This window comes from Asparagus officinalis, chromosome 3 (genome assembly GCF_001876935.1).
Source record: "Asparagus officinalis chromosome 3, Aspof.V1, whole genome shotgun sequence".
Classification (NCBI taxonomy): domain Eukaryota; kingdom Viridiplantae; phylum Streptophyta; class Magnoliopsida; order Asparagales; family Asparagaceae; genus Asparagus; species Asparagus officinalis.
This window is the reverse complement of record NC_033796.1, coordinates 17,018,600-17,039,290: the sequence shown is the minus strand read 5'-3', so window position 1 is coordinate 17,039,290 and position 20,691 is coordinate 17,018,600.

The following is a 20,691-nucleotide window of genomic DNA, read 5'->3' as shown; positions in this document are numbered from 1 at the left end:
AACCGAGACTCACCAAGTGGAGTTCTATTTATTCAAAATCATTTTAAGTTTGTGATCACTAAGATTTAAACCCGAGTTGCTTTAATATCATCCTAGTCTGTTGAATAGTGGAGCCCGATTATTGGTTAATGGGCATTGGCCCTTGACTATACGCTAACCAAGTCAGCTAGAAAAATATGATTATTGATTTGCAACTTCAAGCAACTTGTTTTTATTTTTGTTTTTTATTTTTTATTTTTTTGAGAAAAGCAACTTGCTTTTTATTTTTTACTAAAACAGCTTATTCAAAGCCGGCAGGCTACCCTATAGCTGCTACTTATTCAGATCGATTCGTTAAACAAAGTGTTTTTTTGCCAAATTAATTTAGAAGCTAGTGACGTGCATCTTAATGAGCTCATGTATAGAAGGATAACCATATACTAACCTACTTGCAAAACAAAAGAAAGAAGGCCGGGTTAGTTAAATTCATGCAAAAGAAACATTCGTTGAGCACGTTGAGAGAAATCTTCAAAACGAAATAATTAATATATCTTGGAATTGACAAATTTCATCAAGGCAAAATTACCAATTCATGCTCTTCCAAATTAAAAGCTATAAATATCAAAGTAACCTCTTCATCTCTCATCCATCACAAACATTTCAAGAAAATCGAATGGCCTACTCATCCCATCTAGCTCTAGCTCTAGCTCTCCTCCTCATGACAATCCAATTCACCACCGCCCACTACTCTCCCAAAGACTTCGTTGACGCTCACAACGCGGCGCGCAAAAAGGTAGGGGTAAATCCCGTGAAATGGGACTCTGAACTAGAGTCCTACGCCAAAAACTACGCCAAGAAACAAAAGAGAAACTGCAAGCCAATAAGCTATTCTCATGGTGACTACGGCGAGAACATATTTTGGGGGAAACACGATCGTTACAATGAGTGGGATGCCGTGGACTCATGGACTTCTGAGAAGAAGTATTATCACTATAAAGACAACAGTTGCGACCACGGAAAAGAATGTGGTCATTATAAACAGGTCGTTTGGGGGAAAACCAAGAAGATTGGGTGTGCATACAAGAAGTGCGATGGAGGTGCCATTTATATAGTCTGTGAGTATTATCCCAAAGGAAACGTAGAGGGCGAGTGGCCGTATTAGCTTCATGTTGGTGGTGATTAGTCATTGTGAGTTTCAAGATGTAACGGTTTGAGAATAAGCTATGTGATGCATGTATGCATATGCATAGCACGTGTGCTTTGTGTGTGTGTGTGTGATTGGATTCAAAAATATCCAAATACTGTGTGTGACAAAAATGAATAAAGGTAAGGCTGCTCTGTTTGGCACCATAAAATGAGATTACCAAAAGAGTAATGTCAGAACTTTGGTCATACAAGACGCGAGGGTAATATTCCCTCACGATGCTATCGGAATCTAATTTAGTCTCTATTTTTGAAACATGTTTCAAGTGTTGGTAATATTCCCTCACGATGCTATCGGAATCTAATTTAGTCTCTATTTTTGAAACATGTTTCAAGTGTTGGCCATATGAAAATCGTACAGGGTTTATAATATTGAGATGTCGTTGTCTACGTCTGAACTTACAATTTACTTCACATTTGATTGCGCGTACGTAGTGATTAATTATGGAGACTTTTATATGTAGGTGTAACTTGTTAATATGTTAACCTTCTATGTATTACAGCCTCGGCAAGACACCCATGCTCACAAATATGCGTATGAGCCTATTATAAATATATAACATTCAGTAATGCAAATACTATAATTCAAATTTGAATTTGCAAATTTAACTGAAAATTTATAGAATTCGATGTGACGCAAATATACATGAGCCATCTATAAATAAGATTTCTATGGATTTTTATGTGTTTTTAATCATGTATCAAAAATGGATGGATAATATTAAATCTTTATGGAAAATTCTATGATAGCGTTTCCCAAGATTTTTTTTCACAACATAATATATTTGGTTATTACACATGGAAATGATCTAAGATTGTTTATATATAGTATATATGTATATAGTTTATCACATAAAATGTTATAGATTTTCTATTTGGATATTTACTAGTTTTCATCTTGGATGTTGTATATATTGTAGCTCAACATAATGCACGTATATATCGGCTTTGAAATTTACTCCTTGAGATTGTTCACAATAAAGTATTGAGCGAACTAAAATCATTATTTAAAAAAAGTCTGGTTGGCTTAATCCGTGCAAACACAAATAGCAGGTTGGACATCAATCCGGCTTAAGGGGGTGCTTGGTAATTTCTCAGAAAAAGAATTTGATTTCGGGAATGAAAAAAAAGAATCATGTGATTGTAGATTGTTTTCAGCGAAAGTTGACTCCATTGTCGATTCCATTAAACTTTGATTTGTTTACACGAAATTACAATGAAAATAAACGAAAATACAACTCTCGAGAAAATAACACATAAATTGTCTATCAACTCCTGCTTTGTGGGACTTTGCCTGTGCCGTGAGTGCTTTGGCTCGTTGACCACCGATTCAAAGATCGTGAGGGTGCTTAGGGATCTCTCCTTCGTTTATCAAAGTAAAGATTTGAAAATGAATATCTTATCGATGTAAGATGTTCGTTCTTCCAAAGATCAAGTCTGAGCTTAGATCTCTAGGAATCACCGAATGATGCTTGTCAAAGGGTGAAAGTTCTCTCCCTTCTTTAAAATCACTGAAAGCTCCAGCCTCTTCTGCTCCAAAATGCTCTCTTCCCTTTATCTCGTGTGTAGGGAGATATTTATAGGGGTAGGAGTGCACAACAGTTGAAACGGGGGCGAAATAACCGACCAGGTAACTGTTCTTTGGCCGCTGCAGTCTATACTGCCGCGGCCATTGGCGCGACAGTATAGGCTGCCGCGGCCAAAGAGGCGGTTATCAGCACGTTCCATCGTGCCTAAAACCGCTCTCCCACGACCTTTAACCACCTTCTTCGTGGTTTAACTGCTTTTCCACGTCAGCACACGTTCTATTTCTGATACGCCGCCACGTGGACTTCAAAAATCCATCGAATAACTGCCTTATAACTTCCACAATATCTTCTTGTAATGACCGCGGCACTCCAGTGCTTCGTTGAGGAAATTGCGTAAAACGGTTTGTGAATGGCTTCAATCCTTGACTTCTTCATCTTTTAGCCTATTCAGTGCTTTGTAGAATAGCTAAAATTCCTCCGGTGCTGCGTTTATCGTGTGGCCGTTGTCGAAGTCTCGAATTAGAACTGCCGTTGGGAGGTTCAGGGAGATACAGTTTATACTCATATACTCATCAGAGTGTTCGGGTGTGTATTCCAAATACAGCAGGAGATGTATGTGTTCAAACGCCGAAGAATTATTGCACAGTGCTTCTGTACGTCAGAGTGAACCATGGCAACGTCAGTTGCCGCGACGACATATACTGCCGCGCTCAAGCGCGACAGCGTAGAGTGCCGCGCTATAGCGCGACAGCATAGAGTGCCGCGCACCGCTCGGCCAGTCAGGTTATAAGACCGCTGTTGGGTCTTTCTCGGGTCATTTTTACCCGCTTCTTTGAGTTCGAAACTCTTCAAATCTCCCATATAAAGTGGCCTTTGGCTCTTCTCCTCCTCACCTCTTCATCTTTGGGCTATCTTTTGTTCGAACAGATCTAGGGTTTTGAGATCTAGGGTTTTGAGTTCTTTTTGATTCTGAACTTTCCTTTGATCAAACTTGTTTTCACTCAACTCCAGGTAAAAACCGTACCTATAGATCATATTTTAAGGTTCGATTTCGTTCTTTTGTTTGGGATTTTACAAAAAAACCCTAATTTTTCCTTGTTTTCAGACTGTTTCTATCATGTCTCCAAAGAAAGCTCGTGTTTCAAAGGGAAAATCTGCAGCACCAGTACCTGAGGAGGTTGAGACCATTGCCACGCCATTTGGAGGTAATTTCCCAACTCTTTATCTGTTTAAAAATACTGTTTTTGACCAGATCACCTCGCTTGTCTCCTTTGAGGGGCATCCGGGAAGAGTTGACGTTCTCCTCTGAGAGGACTGACGCTGAAAAATACCTATCTTGTTCAATCAAGATGTGTACCACGGCCAAAATTCGAGTTTTCATCGAATTAGAGGCTTTTCAACATTGAAGACCGTTGTTCAGTTACCGCGGCAACTCGTGCTGTCGCGCCTGAGCGCGACATTGCAGTCCCCTTTCCCTCTGTGGCCTTCTCTGATAGAGAAGACCCAGGCCAGAGTGGTGTTCTTCATGCCTCTTTCAACGGCGACTTCCTGGTTAGAGAGGCCCGCCAATTTAGTGAAGATCGTGATAATAATGTTCCGGAGTTGATTCGCGAGGGAGGCCGTCGCACTCTGCGTGCTCTGCTGACTGATTCACCCTTGACTTCAACTCGGGATTCTACCGAACCGTTGAAGAAACCTGATTATCTGTTTGGAGATTCGATAGAAGATCCAGACAATCTCTGCCATGGCTCTGAAATTTGGTTGAATGAGCACGAAGGTGCTTTTCTATTCCTTCCTCCATTCCCTCGACAGTATTCCCTTCTGCAATTAAGGAATTTGGCTGTTTCGAGGAAAATGACGTGGCACCTGACAGAAGATCATGAGCGCATTCATTGCGGATTCATTGGTAAAGATGTTAGTGCTCCTGGCTCCACTGGTAGGCATAATATTCATGGTCTTCATCCGGGAATATTCGGACCAGATGGCGGGCCCCAGAATGAATTGATGATAAGGGCCAACACGTTAAAGAATAAGCTCGCTCGGGTTGGTCGAGAACTTCCCATTCCAAAATTTAGATGTTACGGATGGGTTCCGACAAATGGTGGGCTAGGATGACCAAGTATGTACTCAATCGTTGGGATCAAGAGTTAAGGAATTTGGGGTTATATGCTCCGATCCGAGCCAGCATGCATGGTCTTCCAGTCAGCGTAGATCATTTCCTTGCTTTGTTTGAGTCTTATATTCCGGAGGCCAATACATTTCTTACCAAGTATGGGGAGTTAGGGCTTCCGCTCCACGAAATGATGAAGGTATCTGGACTGCCACTGGGGAATACTCCTTATCAAGAATATTTTCCCAACAATCGTCAACTTATGAAGATGAAGAAGGCTGGCTCTCCTGCTTATGACATCCTCTGGGAATTGACTTGTCATTATCAAACAGCGATAGCCAAGATCGAGGTGAAGAGTAAGAAGGCGGCTCGAGTCAGTTTGAAACAGTTCGCTGACTACTTGTTTCAGAATCTCGAGAGCCCGACCGGTGAAGCTGTCTGCGAATCTCCTATTCTGACTCCTTCTGAAGTTAATGTGCTGATTACCAAGATTAACGCCCAGTCCTATAGAACCGAGTCCTCCGAAAGCGGTTTTCTTAGGGGCACGAAATTCAATACTTTCTTATGGCAATCCACAAAGAAAATGAGGCCTGAAACTCTCCTTTCTGGCTACTTGGCTATATGGCTAAAGAGATGTGTAGTGCCGCATCAGTCTTCCGAGGCGCTTCCTCTTGAAGTCCTCTTTCCCGCCGTGCAACTAGTTGTTAGAGGCAGGTTATCTCTTCTCTCCGCTATGATTGCTGATCTCCATAGCGGTTTGCGTAACCTAGCTAACATCTTTACCAAAGTGGGTGCTGAGCCTTCAACTAAGATTCCTTTGTCGAGCGTCGAATTGCCGTACACCTATTTAATGGCGTGGCTAGTTCTCCATCGAGCGGACATGATGTCAGCACCTGACGTGTCTGATCCCGAAATCCCCTTGCTGCAGCTCTTAGAAGGATGTAAGTGGTTATATCCTTCCCGACTGTGGATTGACCGGGTGAGACAATTCAAGAATGCCAAGTGCTGGGAATTCTATAAGTGTTTCCCTTGGTTTTCTGGTGCCTATAATGACACGCTTGTTGACGAGGAAATGCCTGGGGCCGACAGGACTTCTCTCGACATGGGTAGCTTCCATTGGCTTATGAACATTCGACCAGGTTATAATGTTTTCCGATCGAAGAACCTTTGCAGGATTGAACCTTATTTTCCTTGCCGTTTTGCGCGACAATTCAGCTACGATCAACTGTACATCGGGAATCCCAATAAGTGGTTGATAACCTGCGGAAGCCTCATTGATGGAGTACGAGCCTGGTTCTGGAATGTTGCTGGCTGTACCGGAGCTCAATTTAGTTTGCCCGTTGCTAAGCCTGAACTTCCTGTGGCCTACAGAACTCGTCGGGCTTCTTCACCCTCGTCACCGGGTATTCCTTCAAAAGGTATACAGATGAAGGAAAAGAACATTCCTTTGTCGACTTCCAACAAGATGACTGTTCAATGGCCCGCGTGGGAGGAAGAGGCGGAAGAAGAGGAAGAAGCGTTGCCCCGCTTCTTAGCAGGAAGAGATCCCGGCCTACTGCTCCTGTTGAAGTTCAACCTCGACCGGCTCAAAGAACCGAACTGCGTACCAAGTTTCGACATGAGAGCTCTGAGGTTCCTCGAGATTCTCGTGCTTCAAAGAGAATTAAGAAGACGGCTCATCGACAACGTCAACTTTCTCCGTTATTTGAAGAGAAGTTTACTCAGGATCTTCCAGTTGATGAAGAGGGTAAGATCTCATCATTTTTTTTATTATCTTATCTTTGAATATAGCATCTTATTTATTCTTTTGCTATTGCAGTTGAGCTAGAAGAGGAAGGAGAAATCATTCCCGAGCCTTCTTCTCCGGGTTTAATGGATGTTGATGAGTCCAGCTTCACTCAACATGTGCAAAGAGCGATGAGTGAAGAACCCCTCAATATGGACACTGCCCCTCCTCCGGCCACTACATCGACCTCACTAACTGCCGACACAGGTACAGATGTTTTCTTATTTGGGGGGCATTTCCGGGAGATAAATGAATCGGAACGTGTTCCTCTCCTACTAACTTGTGCGCTTTATCTTCTTTTAGTTAAACTAAAGGAGGTGAGTGCGGGTAGTAGCGCTACTGATCCCGCAGCTGCTATTGAAGGTAACCTTATTTTGTTTGCTTTGATTCTTTCACATTTCTTGCATATATGTTGACGGATTCTTCTGCTTAATAGACATCCCTATCAACGAACCGAGAAACACAGAACTTACCCCTGATATGGGTATCGGAGATTTTGATGAACGTGATTTCGATCTTGATATTTCCGAAGATGTACACCAGGAGATCTCCGATATATTGTCAACTCCAGTTCCATCCGCTATTGTAGGACCAACTACTCGAGTTGATTCAACTGAAGTAGGTGCATCAAAAGGTATGTCCTTTCAGACTCAAGTTTTCAACTATACTTTCATCTCTTATTGCTTTTGGATGACTGAAATAAGGAAGTTGATGCGTCTACCGTCATTGGTGAATGTGATCAACCTGAAGGTCTGGGTTTCTTACTTTTGGCAAGTCCCCCAGCTGAAGTTGAACCGCCAGTCACTGCTCCCCCAACTTCTGCTATTGTTGAAGCTGAACCTGTTGAGCCTTCCGTTCCGACTCCAGTGGATCATGAAGTAGGAGGGCCGAAGGCTACAGTGGGAGAGCATCCTCCTGCTACTTTGGCTAACTTGGTAAGTTTTTTTTTTATATATCCTGTAATTAGATCCATACTTGGAGAGTGTTCATTCATCCTTTCCTCGTTCATAGAACTTGTTCCTCAAGATCTCGTCGATTTGAATCCAAAGCCATCAGGGATTTCATATGAACAATCGTCTAGTGTAGCGAATCAACCGACGAACGCTATTTCTAAACAAATCCTTGTTGTTATAGAACCTGCTATGACTTCAACAAGCCAAGGTAACCCGGTTGTGAAGCCCTCCAGCGAGCGTATATATTTTTTGTACTTACTCCATTTATTCTCCTTGCAGTTCTTTCTTCATCCTTGTCCGAGCGTATTCAAACTTTATTGGCAGATGAAGATCCGGACAAAGTTGTCCTTTGTGCTGACGTCCAAAGCTTCGTTTTTTTCTTAAACGTCATGGTTGATCGGATTCTCCTTAAAGGTTCACCCTTTGAACTTTTCAGGAAGTCTCTCGATCGCCATGTGTCAGGAATTAGAGAACAGGGGTGTGCTGAATTATCTAATTCCATTGAAGCCTATTTGGACGATCTTAAACAACACATTGAACAGTTGCAGAACTTTCGAGATAATGGCGCATCCTCTTACATCGCTTCTCAAATGGACCTGAGGCTACAAGCATGGCGTGATTCTCAGAAATCCGTTGAATCTGAACTTCAAGTACTGAAAACTCGCATCAATCAACTCCAGGTGAGCGCTGCCAAGAAGGCACAAATCAAGGTAGACATGTATCGTGACTTGGAGTCGCGTCGGGCAGAGATAGCCCAATTAGAAAAGCAACGGAAGAATTTTATATTCTATCTCCTGGTCTCTTGTTTGTTGGTAGAGATGAACCCGATGTTGGAGAGGAAGAATTTTATATTCTATCTCCTGGTCTCTTGTTTGTTGGTAGAGATAAACCCAGAATTGGAGAGGAAGAATTTTATATTCTATCTCCTGGTCTCTTGTTTGTTGGTAGAGATAAACCCGGAATTGGAGAGGAAGAATTTTATATTCTATCTCCTGGTCTCTTGTTTGTTGGTAGAGATGAACCCGGAATCGGAGAGGAAGAATTTTATATTCTATCTCCTGGTCTCTTGTTTGTTGGTAGAGATAAACCCGGAATTGGAGAGGAAGAATTTTATATTCTATCTCCTGGTCTCTTGTTTGTTGGTAGAGATAAACCCGGAATTGGAGAGGAAGAATTTTATATTCTATCTCCTGGTCTCTTGTTTGTTGGTAGAGATAAACCCGGAATTGGAGAGGAAGAATTTTATATTCTATCTCCTGGTCTCTTGTTTGTTGGTAGAGATAAACCCAGAATTGGAGAGGAAGAATTTTATATTCTATCTCCTGGTCTCTTGTTTGTTGGTAGAGATAAACCCAGAATTGGAGAGGAAGAATTTTATATTCTATCTCCTGGTCTCTTGTTTGTTGGTAGAGATGAACCCGGAATCGGAGAGGAAGAATTTTATATTCTATCTCCTGGTCTCTTGTTTGTTGGTAGAGATAAACCCAGAATTGGAGAGGAAGAATTTTATATTCTATCTCCTGGTCTCTTGTTTGTTGGTAGAGATGAACCCGGAATCGGAGAGGAAGAATTTTATATTCTATCTCCTGGTCTCTTGTTTGTTGGTAGAGATAAACCCAGAATCGGAGAGGAAGAATTTTATATTCTATCTCCTGGTCTCTTGTTTGTTGGTAGAGATAAACCCAGAATTGGAGAGGAAGAATTTTATATTCTATCTCCTGGTCTCTTGTTTGTTGGTAGAGATAAACCCAGAATCGGAGAGGAAGAATTTTATATTCTATCTCCTGGTGAAAAGGAAACTCAAAGTGGAATCTCCACTTAGAGAATCTGGGTTGGTTTGAATAACCCTAACTGTCATAAGGTTTGATTACTCAATTCAAAAGTGGACCTTTCGTTCGCAAAAATGAATCGAAAGGAGCTTGTTTGGCTGTGGTCCTAACTGTAGTAAGGTTTGACCAAGTGGGGGTTTTGAGACGATTCTAACTGTAGGAGGGTTTGATCGCTCGATTTGTGGGCCTCTCGTTCATTGAAGGAATCGAGAGGGGATTTTGGCTTTGGTCCTAAATGTAGTAAGGTTTGACCAAGTGAAAGGTGAAAGTTTGAATGATTTTAATCCATGACGGATTTTGGTGTACTTTTTGTCAATCGATTCGATCGATGAGAGATTTTGTGAGGAAAGATTAATTGTTTACAAATTTGAATCTTGTCTCAACAAAAGTTGTAAAAGAACTTTGTGATAATCAAACAATGAATTATTCAAATGACCAATTTCTCATTTAAAACAGTGAACTGATCTCGGGTTATCCTGAAATATCCTATATAGGATTCTCTAGGAACTTCCCGCTTTACACAGGTTATCCTGAATATATTACGGATAATATTTTTTCAGGAACTTCCCATTTATTGGCATCATCAATTTGTTGCCATCTTGGGTAATTAGGCGATAAGCACCATTTGAATAGACTGTTTCTATTACAAACGGTCCTTCCCATTTTGGTTCAAATTTTCCTTTCTTTTTGGAGTTGAGGATCATAGGCCGTCTCTCAGCTAGGACCAAATCTCCTTCTTTAAAACTCCGTTGTCGATCCTTTTTGTCGAAGGCTCGGGAAATTCTGGCTTGGTAGAACTCAATGTGCTGTTGAGCTTCTAACCGCTTTTCATCGAGCATCTCGAGTTCTTCGAGACGTTTTTGATGTTGCTCTTCGGTCGTCATCTGGGTTGCGAGAGCGATTCGAAGAGATGTAATTTGTATTTCTAATGGAAGAACAGCTTCACATCCGTATACCAAAGAATATGGGGTCGCTCCCGTCGGAGTACGTACCGTGGTATGATAGGCCTATAGAGCTGCGCCAAGCTTGTCATCCCAATCTCGTTTATTAGTTTTCACGAGTTTTGCCAAGAGCTTTATGATTGTTTTGTTGAAAGCTTCAGCCAATCCATTTGCTGTGGGATTGTAAGCTGTCGACGAAATATCCTGAATTCTGAACTTCTCGCAAAACCTGATGAAGGCGTTTTGTCATGTACGATTCGTCTTGGGACACCATGTTGGTAGATGATATGATGTTTGATGAATGCAATGACGTTACTTGTTTTAACTTCTCTGAGCGGGATTGCTTCAGCCCATTTGGAGAAGTAATCAGTAATTGCTAGGATAAACCGATCACCTTTAACTGATGGTGGATTTATGGGACCAACAATATCCATTCCCCAAGTCTCAAACGGCCATGACGTTGCTGACGGGTGTAGATACTCTGGAGGCTGGTGCATATAGTTCGCATGTAATTGACATGCTTGACAACGTCGGGCATATTCAGCTGCGTCCTTTATCATAGTTGGCCAATAATATCCAATTCTTCTAAGTCGGTCACAGAGCTTAGGACCGGGTTGATGTGCGCCACATGTCCCCTCGTGCGCCTCTTCGAGTGCTTGTTCTGCTTCCCTATTGGAAAGACAACGGAGCAATAGACCGTCGTACGACCGTCGGCACAACATTTGCAATTCAGCGTTGTAGTAAAATCTCGGTGCTCTCCGCCGAATCGAATTCCTTTCTTTCACGTCTTTAGGTAAGATACCATGTAAGACATAATCAATAATCGGGAAACGCTAATCTCGAACTTCGGGTTCAACTCTTGTGGAGTGTGCTTCTTTGGCAACCGAATCGTAGATAGGAACGATAAGTTGGTGAGTTCTCACTGTAATTAATTGTTCTACAATGCCACCAATGCGTCTGCGTATGTATTTTGGAGACGCGGAACGTACTCGATGAAAAATTCTTCAAACGAGCTTGCCACCTCAATGGCCACCTGGTGGTATGGAATCAGGTCTTGATTTCTGACTTCATACTCTCCTCGAATTTGATTAACTACCAGTTGAGAATCTCCAAAAGCTTCAAGGTATTCGACCCCCAGCTCTTTCAAAGTTGTAGCGTTTGGGTTAGAAGTTTTAGGATATTTATAATGGTACTCATTTCCACTTCTTGTAGTGAAAACTTCTTGTTCTCCATCAGAAAGTGATAAAGCTGGTATCTCCTCACCGTTCTTCTCAGAAATCGCCGAGGCTCCATAACAGGATTTCCCTTTTTCTTTGCCTTTTGACTTCTTCTTCGACGTGGATGTTGTCCACTATTCATCTTCAAGCAAATCCGGATGAACCCAAAGGATTTCGCCGTTGGGGGTTGTGTGAGATACAAGCTCCTTTTGGTGCTGTCTATAAGGATCATCGTTGACAGTCTGCATCTTGACCTTTGACACTGGCTCGGCTTGAAACCAAGATAAAGGAACCGATCCGAAGCTAATTGAAACCGCGTTTGCGCCTACTTTCTTCTCCTTTGGCTTCGGCGTCACAATACCAACATCAATTAAGGTTTGTATTTTGTCCTTTAAGATATAACACGTCTTAGTAGGATGGTGGACCCTCCTGTGATAGGCACAATACTTCGGGTCATTGGTCTTCGTTGCTTCTTCTTGGTTTGTGACCGGTGGAAGCTTGATCTTGTTATTATCTAATAGGTATTTGAAGATGACGGGAACTTCATCATCTTTGAAAGAGTATTCCTTCGGGAATCTGGGCTCTGAAGTCTTAGGTTGTCTCGGAGGCTGTTGATTTTGATTTGGTGCCAACTGGAAGGATGACTGTTGCGGTTGTTGCTGCGGCGGCTGTTGCGATGTTTGATGTGCATCCACAGCTGCCGTGGACCCTCTTCCTCTGCCTCGAGGATTAAAGTTCTGCTTTTGATTATTAGCTGGTGGCAGACCTCTCTCCAAATTCTTTCTCTTGATGTCCCGGAATCGTTTGACAAAGACATCAACCGATTCCCCATCCTTCTGCTTCTCATCCAACAACGTGCCGATCGAGACTTCCGTGTCGTCGTCGAAGAAATTGGTGAGGAATAATTCTTCCATGTCTTCCCAGCTAGTGATACTCCCAGGTTTAAGGCGTCGGTACCAATCGAAGGCAGGCCCGCGAAGGGTCCCCACGAATGACCGAACCATCAGGGCTTCGTTCCCGGATATTGCGCCGAGATGCGACTTGAAATAGATCAAGTGCTGAGTTGGTGAACCCCTGCCATCAAAAGGAGTAAAGTTAATCAAATTAAATTTCTGGGGGTAAGGAATCAGGTCCCACTCCCTTGGGTACGGGTATGGAATGCCCGTTTTCTTCACTTCTTGGGCTGTCATCAGAGCGTTGACTTTGCTCTCGAGATCATGCATCTTCTTGTCCTCTTCCTCGCTTTTCTTCAAATAGATCTGTGGAGGTTGAGTGGCTGACTTGGTCGGATCGCTTCCGGAGTTGTCTTTATCTGGAGGAGGATCGTCAAAGATAGTCTCATCCTCTTCATTACGCCGACTGGATTCCGCTTTCTGGCTCGACTCCGGTTGGTGTTGCTGAACCTGCAAGTCTCGCATCTGCTGCATAGTCAATTCCATTTCGGTTTTGAACTCAGCTCTAATTTCTTCGCGTTGTTTAGCCAACGCCTCCTGCAAGATGTGAGCCAGTTGATCCGGCGTGATTGCAAATGATTCTCTGACTTGCCCTACGCTGGATGCGGTACTGTCTGAAGCTACAGCAGAACAAGTGTGTGACAGTTCTTCATCTGAAGATAACCCTTCGTGCATCCTTTTGTAGTCTCGACGTCGGTTGGCTCTTCGTTGCAATAGCGACATCCTTTGAGAAAGACCCCACTCAACTCTCCCTCCCGGAGAGAAATCAGGTTCGGGGTTGACTGACTGTTGCTTTCCTTTGTTGGTCATGTTGATAGTGACCTCAGGGAACTCATCTCGTCGGATTACAGGTTTCTTTTTGTTGAAACGTCTTGTTTTGGGTCTTGACGCTTCATTGGACAATCTTTGAAATACGGAGACTCTTGTTGAATTGTTCTTAGAGCATCCGCATTCTGTCAGTACTGCCTTAATGAGTCTCTCGCATGTGCAATGAGACTCATCTTCTCGGACAATCCTCTTTCTTGAGTTGTTTTTCTGATAGTATAGCTCATCATTATTGTGATTCAAGCAACCTATCTTTTGCTTTTGAACTTTGTTAACATGCACAGCACGACTGGTCGTCGCCTCTGAGCGATCCAAAGTTGAATTTTTGAATCCACCCCTTTGCGGGAGTGGAGTATTTATAGGTCCTAAACGAGAATGAACTGGTATTCTCTCGTTCTGGACACCCCTTTGCGGGAGTGGAGTATTTATAGGTCCTAAACGAGAATGAACTGGTATTCTCTCGTTCTGGATCGGTGCAATTTTGACAGGAGGGTGTTTACGACCCCCTGTATAGGAAACCACTAAGGGTTTGTTTGTTGGACTTGGATCTTCTTTAACTGGGGCTTTGCCTCGATCATCAGCCGAAGGACCGAGGCGATCCGCCATAGTGATCTTGAATTTGGACAAATCTGGGCTAACCCAGGGTGTCACCGGTGATGCAGCAGACACTGTTGTAGTAGAAGGGACTGGATCGGGTGTCGATGGAATCAAAGATGTGGGTTTGCCACGGAGACGACCATCACGACCAAATGAAGTGCTGCGGCAGTCTTCACTGTCGTGGTTGAGCAAAGCGCCGTGACAGTTCTGACTGCCGCGGTCGAATAAATTACCGCGGCAGTATGAGCTGCCGCGGTTAGAGTTTACACCCCTTTGTAATTTTTGGGTATTTTCGGTCTTTGGAACCCAAATTTTACAGTTCTTCGATGTCTTTTCAGACACCATTTCCTTCTTGTTTCTCTGAGCCTGTTGACGAAGTGCACGGGCGCGAGCGGCCTTCACCTTACGCCTTTGTATTCGTTCCTTCAGGGTAGAACGGGCTCTTTTGACCAGAGTCCATTCCGCCGTCGTAAGCTGTGTAGAGATGTGATTATTTTGCCTTTGAGGCAACTGAACCATCTTTTGATTCCTCGACTTTAGGTCCGCATAGTAATGGACCCCGTCGGTTTGCTGTAAGGCCTTAGCCAACTGACGAGCACGGCGCTGGCGCTGTCTCTGACGAGCTCTTTTCGTCAGCACCGGTGCATTTTGATTTAAAGACCCCTGAACTGGTGAAGGGTCGTTTGGAGCAGAGATGTTGCAGGTAGATTCCTGAGCCATGACTTGGCAAGAATCCTCTTCTGCGGTCTTCATCTGAATTGAAGACTTGAGAACTTTCTTGGGAGAAGAAATCTTCCTACACCTGCGAGGCGAGGGAGATTTTGAGGATGAGGATGACAGGTACTCCTCAAATTTTGCCTGATCGAATTCGTATTCGATCTCTTCAGTGACGATGATCTTGATCGGCTGCGACACTGCGGTCTCGGCAGCGAGGCCGCTGGCTCCCACTGTGGTCGTCAGTTTGTTTTCAGCGAAAGTTGACTCCATTGTTGATTCCATTAAACTTTGATTTGTTTACACGAAATTATAATGAAAATAAACAAAAATACAACTCTCGAGAAAATAACACAGAAATTGTCTATCAACTCCTGCTTTGTGGGACTTTGCCTGTGCCGTGAGTGCTTTGGCTCGTTGACCACCGCATTCAAACGCATCGTGAGCGCGTGCTTAGCGGGATCTCTCCTTCGCTTTAGAAGTAATAGATTTAAAACGAATATCCTTATCCGATGTAAGATGTTCCGCTATCTTCAAAGATCAAGATCTGAGCTTTAAGATTCTCTAGGAATCACGAATGATGGGCTGTCAAGGGTAAAGTTCTCTCCTTCTTCAAAATACACTGAAAAGCTCAGCCTTCTTCTGCCTCCAAAATGCCTCTCTTTCCTTTATTCTTCCTATCATCTCTTCTGCTCCTCCATGTCAAGCTTCGAGGCGTCAATTCCAATCTGCTTCACTGCCTAAGTGGTTAGGGAGAGATTTATAGGCGTTAGGAGTGCACAACAGTTGAAACGGGGTGCAAATTCGACAGTAAACTGTTCTTTGGCCGCTGCAGTCTATACTGCCGCGCCATTGGCGGACGTATAGGCTGCCGCGGCCAAAGAGGCGGTTATCAGCACGTTCCATCGTGCCTAAAACCGCTCTCCCACGACCTTTAACCACCTTCTTCGTGGTTTAACTGCTTTTCCACGTCAGCACACGTTCTATTTCTGATACGCCGCCACGTGGACTTCAAAAATCATCGAATAACTGCCTTATAACTGCCATAGTATCCTTCTTTAACTGCCGCGGCACTGCAGGTTGCAGCGCCTAAGCCGCGGCACCATGGGCTGCCGCGCCTTAGCCGCGGCACCATTGGCTGCCGCGCCACAGTGCTGCCTGATGACGTGTATATTATTCTTCTACGTTGTTTTGAGTGGTGTTTGGACGTCTGTAAGCATTTTTTGACGCCTACATAGATCCTCAATTTTTTTCACCTATTTTGCTTTGAAAAAAATCTTCCCCATTATAGAGTCTCTTGTCACCATTTTTTTTGGATCCTAAACCAACAGGGAAACAAAAATTAGGAATGAATTTTCAGAATCAAGGTTTCTCATTTTGTGTGTCTCAGGTTGAACCAGACATGCTCTAAAAATCATTTCATATTCAACAAATACTTTCAAGTTTTACAGCTAAAGACGTCCTAATAAAACCAAATGTATTGGTCATGGTGTATTTTGACCATCACACTTGAATGCTCTTTGGAGTCAGATTACATTACACAGAGAAAGTTAAATTAGCATGACTCATGTCATGTAAATATCACATAATCTCATCTTATAGATGATACAAAATGCAAAATGTCAAAAGATCTCATCCCTGTAGGTGAGAGTTAGCCAGGAGATAAGAATCCAAGACGCAAAGAATTTGTCACTTTAACGTGCTGTCACATGGATATTGCTTTAGCTTCCAACTGTTATAACTAACTCTAAATTTAAAAATTTTCATCAATAAGCAACAGATCTAGTAGTTATTGATAACCTTTATTAAGATCACTAATTTTTTATCTCGACGCACAACAATTAAACCAAACAAAAGCAGCTCGACCCCCGTCACCTTGCTGTAATCTTACCTGGAGAAAATAATAGATCAGCTCATGGGATATATTTGTTTAATTTTCTGTTTAAATATTCGCACATTAATTGTTTCAAATATTGAATTAGACCCCCAGATGGCCAACCATTGGAATTGCTATTTAACCCCTAATTCTTGTTATTAACTATAAATTTGTCCCTTTGTTCATTGCTCCGTCTAGCCTCGTTGCTCAAGTTGGGTTAGTGGCTAAAGGGGTGTTTGGTTCAATCTTTATAAATTATAGGAAATGTTTTCTAGCCAAAATATGATTTCCTTGTATTTCTTAAAAAAATTATAGGAAAAGTTTTGAGAAGTCAAAAAGTATCAATTTTCTTGTTTTTTTACTTTACTTATTTGGTTCAAAACAAAAAAAAATGGCCCATAACTTTTTAGAAAATAATAAGATTTTCTATACTTTATAAAAATTAAACCAAACACCCCCTAATTGTTAGACCCTAGAGGGGGAGGAGGGGGGGGGGGGGGTTTGGGGTCTTATGCTAATCTAATCCGATTTTATGCCAATTAAAATTAATTAACAAGTTGTATTCTTGCAAGATAGATATACAAGAGTTTGCCAATTAAAATTAATTAACAAGTTGTATTCTTGCAAGATAGATATACAAGAGTTATAAGCAAGAATAAACAATATACACAAAGTGAGATATCCTATATGATGAAATCTATATGCAATGATATATAAACTAAGGGTGATATAAACATAAACAAGATAAACAAGATAGTGGATAATGTGAACTAAGAGCAAATGACAAAGGCGATATAAACAATAGGCATGAATGTAAAAGAACGCCAATGACAAACTCAAACACACGATATGATCACGGAGTTCGGACCTTCCGTCCTACGTCTCCGCTCCCCACTCCCGGGGAGAATTCCACTATCACAACCGGGTTTTCTACGTTCACCCGAATAACGTTTATACCTCACAATTTCTCTCACGGAGTTCAGTCCCCACGACCTACGTCTCCGCTCCTCACCTCGAGGAGATCTCCACTCACACTCTCACAATGTGGCTACACTCCACCCTCACAATACGGTTTTCTAGCTAACCGAAAACTCTACAACACTCTCAAATAATAACAAATGATTTGTTCTCTAATACAAGGTGAGAACTCAATTAAGCACCACTCAAAGTTACAATCTCTCACCACCCAACTATACTATGTATGAAAGATACCATAAGCTCAATGTGGGTGTGTGTAAACAATGAGTGAGATCAAAATCAAAACTAAACTCAATTAAAATCTAGCATATAGAAATTATAAACAAAATAATAAATAGCTAGAAATGAGTTTAGAGATTCTTCTCTGAATAACAAGATGGAGAGATGGAGATTTGAGGCTCAAACAAGAAGATAATCTCCTCCACTTGTGAAAACTAAAACTGCTTTAAACCAAACTCTTAAACAAGCTTAAACCCTTTTTAAAACCCTTGTTAAAAACTTCTTAGCTCACACAAAACTGAGATCAAAGAGGGTTTTTATAGCCTCCAAAACCTCAGACCAAAACCCCTTACAAAAAGACCAAAAAACCATCTGCAACGGTTCTAAAAAGAGCCGTTGGGACTCCAGCGGTCGACCGATGAAAATCACGGTCGACCGCGAACAAGGTCAGAAACGCAGGAGACATCCAGAGAGTTCGTCGGTCGATCGGCGGAAAATTTCGGTGGACCGGCGGTACTGTAGCAGGTATATCTGATTTTATAAAATCGATTAAAAATAGTAAAACAGCTCCAAAAATTATGAAATTTTGAGGGAAGGTTCTAGATATGTATAAAAACATGTTAGAGAAAGAATTTATGAAAAATCCTTTCCCAGTTGAGAGAAATAAATGTTTGAACATAGAAATACAGTTTCTGAAAATCTGCTGTGATACACGATTTTGTAAAATCAATTAGGTACAGTAAATCAACTCCAAAAATAGTAAAATTTTGAGGAAAGTTTCTAAACATGTAGATAAGTATGTCAAAGAAAGAATTTCTTGAATATCACTTCCCATTTATAAAAACTCATCTGTTTTGTAAAACATGCACGAACATGTGCACGAACGAAAACGTGAATTTGTAAATTCCTTTAAACATAACAAATCAATTCCAAGCTTGATGAAACTTTGAGAAATGTTTGCAAATGATATTTTGAACATGTTACAAAAAGAATTTTCCAATTTGCATTTCCCAATTGTGAAATCTCATTATTTTGCAAAAGTGTTCAAAACATGAAAAAAGTGATATACATGAAGTTTGATGTCTTGACATAAACAATGTTTTGAAACTTTGCACAATGATTATATAGACTTGATAAAATATGTATATGATGATTGTTAAGTCTATAAACTGAGAATACAATATTTGAGCTTAGAAACCAAATACGTGTGTGTATATGATATTGAGCTTAAGGTACTTAACACACATAATATAAAATCTAACCTAAAGTTACCCAAGCAATGATCTTGATCTTCATTGTGGCTCAACTTGGTACACGTTGCGGATGAAGCTTGAACTTGATCTTTGAACGTGATCTTTAACTTGAATTGTATATTGCTTCACCGACATTCCGCCAACCTCCTTTGGATATGATCGTTGAAGCTCTATTCCATCCATCCTCCAACGTTGTTTGTCTACAATACATAAGAATGTACAAACACTAGACAAACAACATTAATAGTAAATTGTTTGTTAAACATCATCAAAACAAAAAGGCCAACACTAAATTTATAGAAAAGTGTCAATGCGGCGTCAGATTTATGGGTAATTTCCGTCCATTTTGAGAGGAAATTAATTTCTGTAAATTTTGGTACTTTTTTATACTTTACAGAAAATATTTCTGTAAATTTTATTTGAACCAAATACAATTTACGGAAATCTATAGAAATTTTTTAATTACAGAATTATCATTATCAGACATTTTGAGAAAACTTTTCTATAAAATTGTGCAACCAAACACCCCCCTAATCTAATGTGCTTCATTACTTTTGACCCTCAAAATCCCAAAATATTCTCTCTCTCTCTTCGGTCCTCAAAAAGTTTGGGTTTAAGGTTAAACTAGTTTATAAAACAAGTTTGACTTTGGATGTAACTTATGGTATTACCTGAAATCCAAGATAAAACATCAGGTTAAAGCAAAAAATTCCCCCAAATAGCAAACTACTTATAGTAATTTGAGATAATTAAATTCAATAGTTTGATGGACTAGTTTCAAAATATAAAAGATTTAAGCGAACAATCTGGATAAGGATTCCCTACAATCATCGAAATCGCTATGAACTCCCCCGATTCCAAATCTGTTTTAAAATTGGTCCCTCATATCATTGAAATTAGTCCCTTATCTTTAATATTTTGCAATTAGTCCCTACAATCATCGAATTCGCTATGAACCCCCCGATTCCAAATCTATTTTAAATTTGGTCCGTCATATCATTGAAATTGCTATTAGGTCCCTTATTTTTTATAAGTCTCTTCTAAGTAATGAGCATAATTAATACTTTTACTCTTTATTTGAGGGACTACTTTTAAAGTAACTCAAGAATTAGGGGATCTAATAGAAATTTCATTGTTTTGATGCACCAATTTCAGAATAACTTAGCAATGTCAATGATTTGAATGACTGACTTCAAAATATAAAAGATTTAAGAGACTACTATAGGAGAATACCTTATGTGAAACGTTAGATATTTTGGGTATTAATTCCAAAAAAACTCCCTTAACTTTCGTATTAGATATCCACTCTCAACTATTTTAATTTGAGAAATCTCCCAAAATTTTTGGGGTGTTGTAGTTAAACCCTTAAACTCTTTTTTATTCTATTAAACTCCGTAAATTTTTATGCATTCAACAAAGCCCCTTGGACTTTAAACCTTTCTCATCAGGACCTCATACCTATCATTGGAAAATAACCAAAATTCTTTTGAGAGAAAAATAATTCTCAATTTAGTTATTTTCTATTTACATGTAACATTTTGCACTCCCCTCGATTGAGGATTTCTTTTTTTAATAACATATTACTTATTTTCTAATCATACGAGAGTGAGTTCGGTGAGAAAAATTTAAAGTAATGGGACTTTTGTGACACCCTGAAGGTTAAGAGGGTTTGGTGGAATAAAAAAGTTCAAGAGGTTATTTACAAACCCCCCAAATTTAGGCGATTCTC